Below are 7,553 nucleotides of genomic sequence, written 5' to 3'. Positions count from 1 at the left end.
GTGTAAAGTGAAATAAAAATGCCAAAACTGTATTTCTACTTGTGTGTTCATATAAAATCAAATCTAGCAACAGATTTTCAAACTAGATTAGACTGTAAATGTAAAAGTGGTAAGCTGCATTGATCCACACTGTATACAAGTAAATATAAAACACCTTCTACCTTTTAGACCAGAGACTAGTGAGAAATAATGTGGATCGATAAGTCAATTTATGAATTCTAAAACAATAAAAGCACAGACAGTCATTCATATTCATGCCAATCTGCCAAAAAGAAACTTAAAGTCTGCAAAATAAAAACCACCAAACAACATTATGTAGGCACCAGACATAAACATAACGCATAAACGCTCATGAGAATAAACAGCAAACAGTTACAATAGCACACCTAACGTGCAGTGCCAAGCACCAACCCCTGTTACGAACCTACAAAAGTGTGAGAAACCAACCACCAACAATCTTTGGCAACCCAGCTCTGGCTCCACAAACAGTGTTATATCAGCCTGTACATTCAAGGCAACAACACCGAATTGCTGCAGTTCCTCAAACGTCCACTTGAGGCTGGCTCCAGAACGAGTCAGTCTCCATAAGTCCCCATGTTCAAATGTCCAACTTCACAGCAGAAATAAACATGTTTACAGCCTGGTACAAAAAAAAGTTTTGGTCTCTGTAGCTAATTTCCCCGTTCATGACAACTGTACTGAGGGTGAATTTATATACAACTCACCTGTTCAAATTATATTAAGGCTTAAAGTTATGCAGAATTAACAGTGTGGATGCTTTGATTGACAGGTGGGTGTCGTCCACCGACTTTGCCGATATTTCGAAGACGAAGACGCCACTCACTCTGTCATTGTATACTGTACATAAAATGAGTCAAACCTTTAAAACAGTGTGACAAAAAGGCAAAAGGGCGACGCTTCATTTGGAGAGCGACAGCCTAAATGGTATTTGTTCAAAGCCCTCCTATCACATGCACAATAAACAGAAAGTTTCATATTTAATACATATTAAGCGTCATCAGTAAAAGTTTCGAGCAGTTGGAGTGTTTGGCAGTTGGAGTTAACATGCAGAATCAAACATATTTTCAACACAAACTCTCTCAGTTCAAGGAGACTTCTTTTCTTTACTTAGCGGAGATCTAAGAGCAGTCGTTTGAGGATTCACACTTGAGCCTTTGTGGTGTGTGATGTTTCCAGTAAAGACGGTTATACAGTAAGAAAAAAAAAAGACTTTTGATCTCTGGATCTTGTGGTTTATTGTTATTTTCTGAACCTACAGAGGCCAACAGGAGCTGCAGAGGTCTCCTAAAGAAAAGATTTGAACTATAAGTCCTCCTTCTCTTCGTGTCCCTCTATATATATTTCTTCTAAACAGAATCAAAGTGAAGTCTTTCGGCTTTTCGGCCGACTTGTTGCAATAAAACATTCCAACCTGCAACCACCTGAAATTGTCCTGAATGGCGGGAGAGAGAGAGAAAGAGGCCGGATAGAAATATTATGACATGTCGGCGCTCCAAATGGATTATGTTTCAATATCAGTCAGGACACAGAAACGGAGAGGTGGAGGGGAGAGGGTGCATGTGTTGGATGCAGATGGTTTTAAATTGCTGCCTTTGTTTTCCATCAGGCATGAAGCATTCACTTCCCTTATCTTTCAGACAATGCGCGGTGGGCTGATGTTCTGCGTAAATGAACTGTCTGTATATCCCTCACCCTCGCTCCGCTCCTCCGCCTTCTTGTTTTCACTTCCTCCTCAAGGTTGAGATGTTGGTACACTGACTGTGAAGCCCAGAGCTTGCTCAGGCGTCTCCCACTTTTTGTTGCTCTGCACACCCAGATGCCTCTGGGGGTGCAATTACCAATCCTCACATGCAATCGAGGTTGGTCATGCATATGATCCCTTTTGCTTTCACTGTTGTTCCTGTGTGTTTTTTTTCAGGCATTATTAGCAATGACACACTGTGAGGTATTTGCAGGTAGAGGAGTTAATAGCCCGGGTCTTTACAGAGACACCTGTCTGACTTGAGCAGCTGATTGCATCGGCACATAGTCCATTTAACTCTCTAGCAGCGCAGTTTTTGAATGCATGTCTTTAACGCTGTGATGTCTCTGTTTTCTAGCAGCCTCAACTCTTCTTAGTGTTGCTTCTCGGTTCCCCTCAAAGTGAGGCTGTAAGAGCTGCTGCAGCACACGCTGTCAATAAAAGAAATCCATAACATTTCATATAAAAGTGCACATACTGAAACACGTGACAAAAACATGAAAAGATGGTGAATAGTTTAAGCAGCTTACTTAGTAGTTACTTTAATCGATAGCTCTGTGCCTGTGTAAAAGATTACGGCTCTCTTTGTGTTGACCTTGAGCATCAGTGCCTTTTTTTATGGCGTTTTATGTGACATACATTACATGAAGTCCTATGAAAGGACTGTCTCTGAGAGCATTGTCAGTCTGAATCCATCAGGCTGAAAAAGATAAATGAGTTTCGTGTTCAAAGAGAAACTTTTATTGTAAATAAACCTTCTTCTGCAGCGTCTCTCCTCTCTGAATACATCAGCCTCGACCAACAGCAGCTCTAGAGTTTCAGTTAACCTGAAGAGAAACATGCAAAACGACGTGGAAGCAGTACCTCTTCTCATGTTAGATAAAGTTTATCTCCTAAACTTTATTGATCAATCTCTTCCAGACATATCACAGTGAGAATTAAACCACAGTTAACCTGATGTGTATAAAGAGGAATGTGTCAGAAAACACAATTATTACAACTTTATGAGCAACAGAGTGCAAATATTTAACTTCACTACAGTTTTAGTTACTGGTTACTTTTCAGATAACAAGTTACAGTGTTTAAAATAAGATGAGATAAGTTAGACAGAGCTTTCATACACCTCCAAATTTTGTTATTTTTGAATTTGAATTGTTCTGATAAGCTGAAGGATGAAGTGTTTTTTTATGAGTTGAGAAATGTTCTACCTCTTCAGGTAAGTAAACAAATGTAAATCTTGGAAAAGCTGTGAAATACATTGATGCAAAGCTGAAAAGACACAGATGATCTTATAGAGAATATGATGCATTGTTGGTACGCTGTGTAAAATGTGAATACAAACTACTGGTTGTTTGTTACTTATGTTTGTGTTGTTTGTTGTTTGTGTTATGTTTATTTATGTTTGTGTCGTTCCGCTGCTGCACCACAAATTTCCCCTTTGAGATAATAAAGAATTCACAAAAAAACAACACAGTTTATCAGTTTGAACATTAAATATCTTGTTTTTATTTCTGTATTTAATTGTATGTATGCCAAAAAAAGGATTTGCAAATCTGTTTTACACATAAAGCAAAACTTTATAAAGTATATAAAGTAGTTCAAATGAGCTCAACCTTGAACATCTGCAGCAGTAAAATACAACAAACACGTTGATATTGATCCAGAAAAATCATATATGATAGTGAAACACTGACTGAAACATTTTCACAGTGTGTTATTGAGGCTCCATCCTCTTTAAATCACTCCATGGTCGACGTACAGCAACAATCACGGCAATTATCACAAAATGCATCGCACAGAAATGTGCTTCTCAACGTAAAGCATGAGCAAACACAAAACATCTCACCCGCATTTATCCTGAAATGGATGATTATAAGTTAAAAGCAGCGGAGGAAAAAGTGAAATAGTTTCCCCCTCCTGTCAGGTAGTTTGTAAGCAGCGCATGGAAAACCCTTTGGCAAAGTGCAACTCTCCTGCACACGGGTCATCGCAGCTTTAAGAGCTCGAGGAAAATAACCAGCCCTGCCCTCCATCATCCTCTCATCCCGCTGACCTCTACGTACGCTATAGTATACTTACAGCACATGCAGGGAAAGAGAGAGAGAGAGAGGAGAAGAGGGGGGGGAGGAAAGAGAATGATTGCATATCTGAAGGCATCAAGAGAGTAGATATGGATGGAAGAGGAGTGACATGGTCGGACACATCTTTGCTTTCTTATTAGTGAGGGTCTGTACGGACACTTTGGTCCTTTTTTTACGGGAGCCATGATGAAACCCCTCTTCGTGCATCTGTGGAAAATGGCCAGGGGAAATCACAGATGAGAATCACTCAAAGACAGGGAGATGTCAACAGGCACATAATGATAGCTGATGGCCCCAGAACACTCTCCCCTTTTCCCTCTCAGCCTTACCTGCCCAAGTTGCACTATACTAGAAAACATAATTAGAGGTAAAACAGAGAGACGGAAGCTTTATCTCTGTGTTTTCTGTAAGCAATGCTCTTTGTTTTTATACATCTGGGAGGTTTTCTTTTTTTTTTTCTCCTTCCCAATCTCTCTTTCACTACATGGAGAGGAGGATGAGGAGGAGGAGGAGGAGGAGGAGGAGGAGAGCTCCCTCTGTGAGATGCCAAGGTGCTCCCAGTCCATTGTGCTGCTGGCTGTCAGGTTAAATTAGGGAGTACAGGCTCCGTGAGTGTAAAAAAATCAATACTTGATGGAAGATTGCTCCCCGGAAAATCTGTTTTGATTCCAGGATTAATTCTTGACCAAAGGCTCCAGCAAAATGACATGCCATTAGCCTGAAAATGAACACATTCTGCAGTGGAAATTGGATGGAAATGTGTCAGGTGATTGCCCCGGCTGGTTGTTTTGACTCTTTGAGCGAAGGGGACTGAAGGTGTGGCTGGCTCGTGAGTGAGGCCTCCATTTCCAGAACAGAGACAACTCCACCGTGGCCTCAGAGTGGTCTCAAGGCCATTGTTGTCCAGCGGCTGCAAATGCTTTCCAACAAGGTGAAAGGTATTTGCCTGGCGTGCGTGCGCGCTCTCCGTCTCCTGTGTTTTCCATAAAGCATAAGAGGGGGGATGAGAAAATGTGAAAATAAAACAAGGATTTCTCTTTCTTCCTCACTTTGCCTCGACGGTGAGGAGAGGTGAGATGCATTATTGATGAGTGAATTATATGTTTGTCGTGACAGATGACATTCTCCTGTTTGAAAACTTAAACAGGAAGCTGGACAGTGATTTGAAGCCTCACTAAACATGCAGTACGCATGAAGACAGCAGCAGTACACAGAGATGTAAGATTAATGTGGATGTGTTCTGACTGTCTGCATTCGATTTTTCATCTTTAATGAAAATATTTTGCTTTTTTTTGGTCTAAAACACGAATATGTTGTCATAATGAACCTGTAAAATAACATTACTGTGTGTTTTCTATTATTTTATGTACACAGAAACAATAAATGCAGCACTGCCTATCTAAGAATGAGGCTAAAATTAGTTTAAATTGATTTAATCAAACTATATGGAAGTTAATTACCAAGTTACACTGATCAAACAGGCATTTAAAACACACGTCACACCTATCTGACATTTAATTTTACACAGTTTTCAGATGCTATAACAACTTTTTACTAACAGTCTTGTTTAAGCTTTGAGGATGTGAACTTCTAAGATAATTTAAGATGTTTTTTCAGAGTTTGAACTGTATTAAAACATCCAAATTACACTTGTGATGCTTTGTTTTATCTGAAAACCTAAAAACACTGAGACACATGGTTTTCACTGTACAGCTATGGTACTATACATGTTAATTGCAAGTGGGTTAACTTGTATTTTAATGAGGTATTTTGTTGCTATATAGTGATTGCACTCATTTAGATATATGTTGTTAGAGTCACTCGGTTTAGTGGTGCTGTTTTTTTGTTCTTAGATGAAAGTTAGCGAAGATTTTCTTTCTCTTTTGGTAGTCAGACTCTGATTTTTAGAGAGTTCTCTTTTGGTTACATTTGTTTTGTTATTTTTGTTGGTTTGAACATCCACTCGCCCTTTACTTTCTAGTTTACCTTGCCTCCTTGACTTAAATAAACACATCCACAACAAACAGGTGATAAAAATAAAGTTGTATGTGTTTATTGTGTGTGACTTCTTAATTTGATTTTTTTTTTTTCAAAAACTAAACAAATAAGAGAGTGATGAATAAATAAGGATGATAAATATGAAGTATGAGACAGAAATAAAAGAGATAAAGAGATAAAAATGGCTGGATGATGATGATGATGATGATGATGATGATGATGATGATGATGATGATGATGATGATGCTGAGGCTGAATCAGAGGCTACATGTGTAAACACCGTTGGACTCTGACGCCTGAGGATGTTTGACGTCGTTGACCTCACTCAGTTTTACAGTGAGGCACCAGCGCCACCTGCAGGATGAAAGGATAACACCACCTGCTGTGTGATGGCGCTGGATGGCGCTAATGCATCATGCAGTCACAGATTAGTCATGAACAACACAGAAGAAGTGTGCACTAAAGGAAAAGTACACCTAAAAGAAAGCTCTAAAGACGATAGATAGATAGATAGATAGATAGATAGATAGATAGATAGATAGATAGATAGATAGATAGATAGAAAAGGATCATCTTTAAGTAAAAGAAAATACATAAATATTCTTATTTTAAGGTGATTATACATGCATTATGAATATTAGATTACATGTTTTCCGTATTCTGGAAATAAAGTCCCCAAATCTTACACACTGGATCTTTTATATAATTTACAATGTGCGGGCTGATATAACACTGTTTGAGGAGCCAGAGCTGGGTTGCCAAAGATTGTTGGTGGTTGGTTTCTCACACTTTTGTAGGTTGGTATCAAACAGACAGGGGTTGGTGCTCGGCACTGTGTGTTAGGTGTGCTATTGTGACTGTTTGCTGTTTTTATTCTCGTGTAAGTGACAGCCTCTTTGTTGGGTGTGTGTCTGTATCCTTACAGTCCTCAGGTAACCCCCCTGTGTGACGTCTGGTGCCTACATAATGTTGTTTGGTGGTTTTTATATTGCAGACTTTAAGTTTCTTTTTGGCAGATTGGCATGAATATGAATGACTGTCTGTGCTTTAATTGTTTTAGAATTCATAAATTGACTTATCGATAAAAGGTAGAAGGTATTTTATATTTACTTGTATACAGTGTGGATCAATGCAGCATACCACATTTACATTTACAGTCTAAACTAGTTTGAAAATCTGTTGCTAGATCTGAATTTATATAAAAACACAAGTAGAAATACAGTTTTGACATCTTTATTTCACTTTTATTGTTTTAGAATTCATAAATTGTCTTAAATTTTATATTGTTCTTTTTAAATTAGTGTAAAATAAACTTCCACATTATTTCTTACTAGTGTCTGGTCTAAAAGGTGGAAGGTGTTTTATATTTACTTGTATACAGTGTGGATCAATGCAGCTTACCACATTTACATTTACAGTCTGTTTGAAAATCTGTTGAAATACAGTGACATCCAACTCAAAATCTAGCTTTTACATCTTTATTTCACTTTACATTGAGCTAATAATCACAATTAATCACATTAATCTGTCCGTAAATTGCTCATAAAGTGTAATCAGAACCGCAGATTGCCACTTGGTTTCACTGTGTTGATTTAATCACTTATTACTCAATAATGACGAACAGATAAATCTAAATAATATCTGTAGGAGCTATTTGTGAAGTCAGTCTTTGTTGTGTTTAGTTGTAAATTTAATTAGCTAATTATGAGTAA

This window comes from Larimichthys crocea, chromosome XXIII (genome assembly GCF_000972845.2).
Source record: "Larimichthys crocea isolate SSNF chromosome XXIII, L_crocea_2.0, whole genome shotgun sequence".
Classification (NCBI taxonomy): Eukaryota; Metazoa; Chordata; class Actinopteri; family Sciaenidae; genus Larimichthys; species Larimichthys crocea.
The sequence above is the reverse complement of the archived record's forward strand: the minus strand, read 5'-3'. Positions refer to the sequence as shown.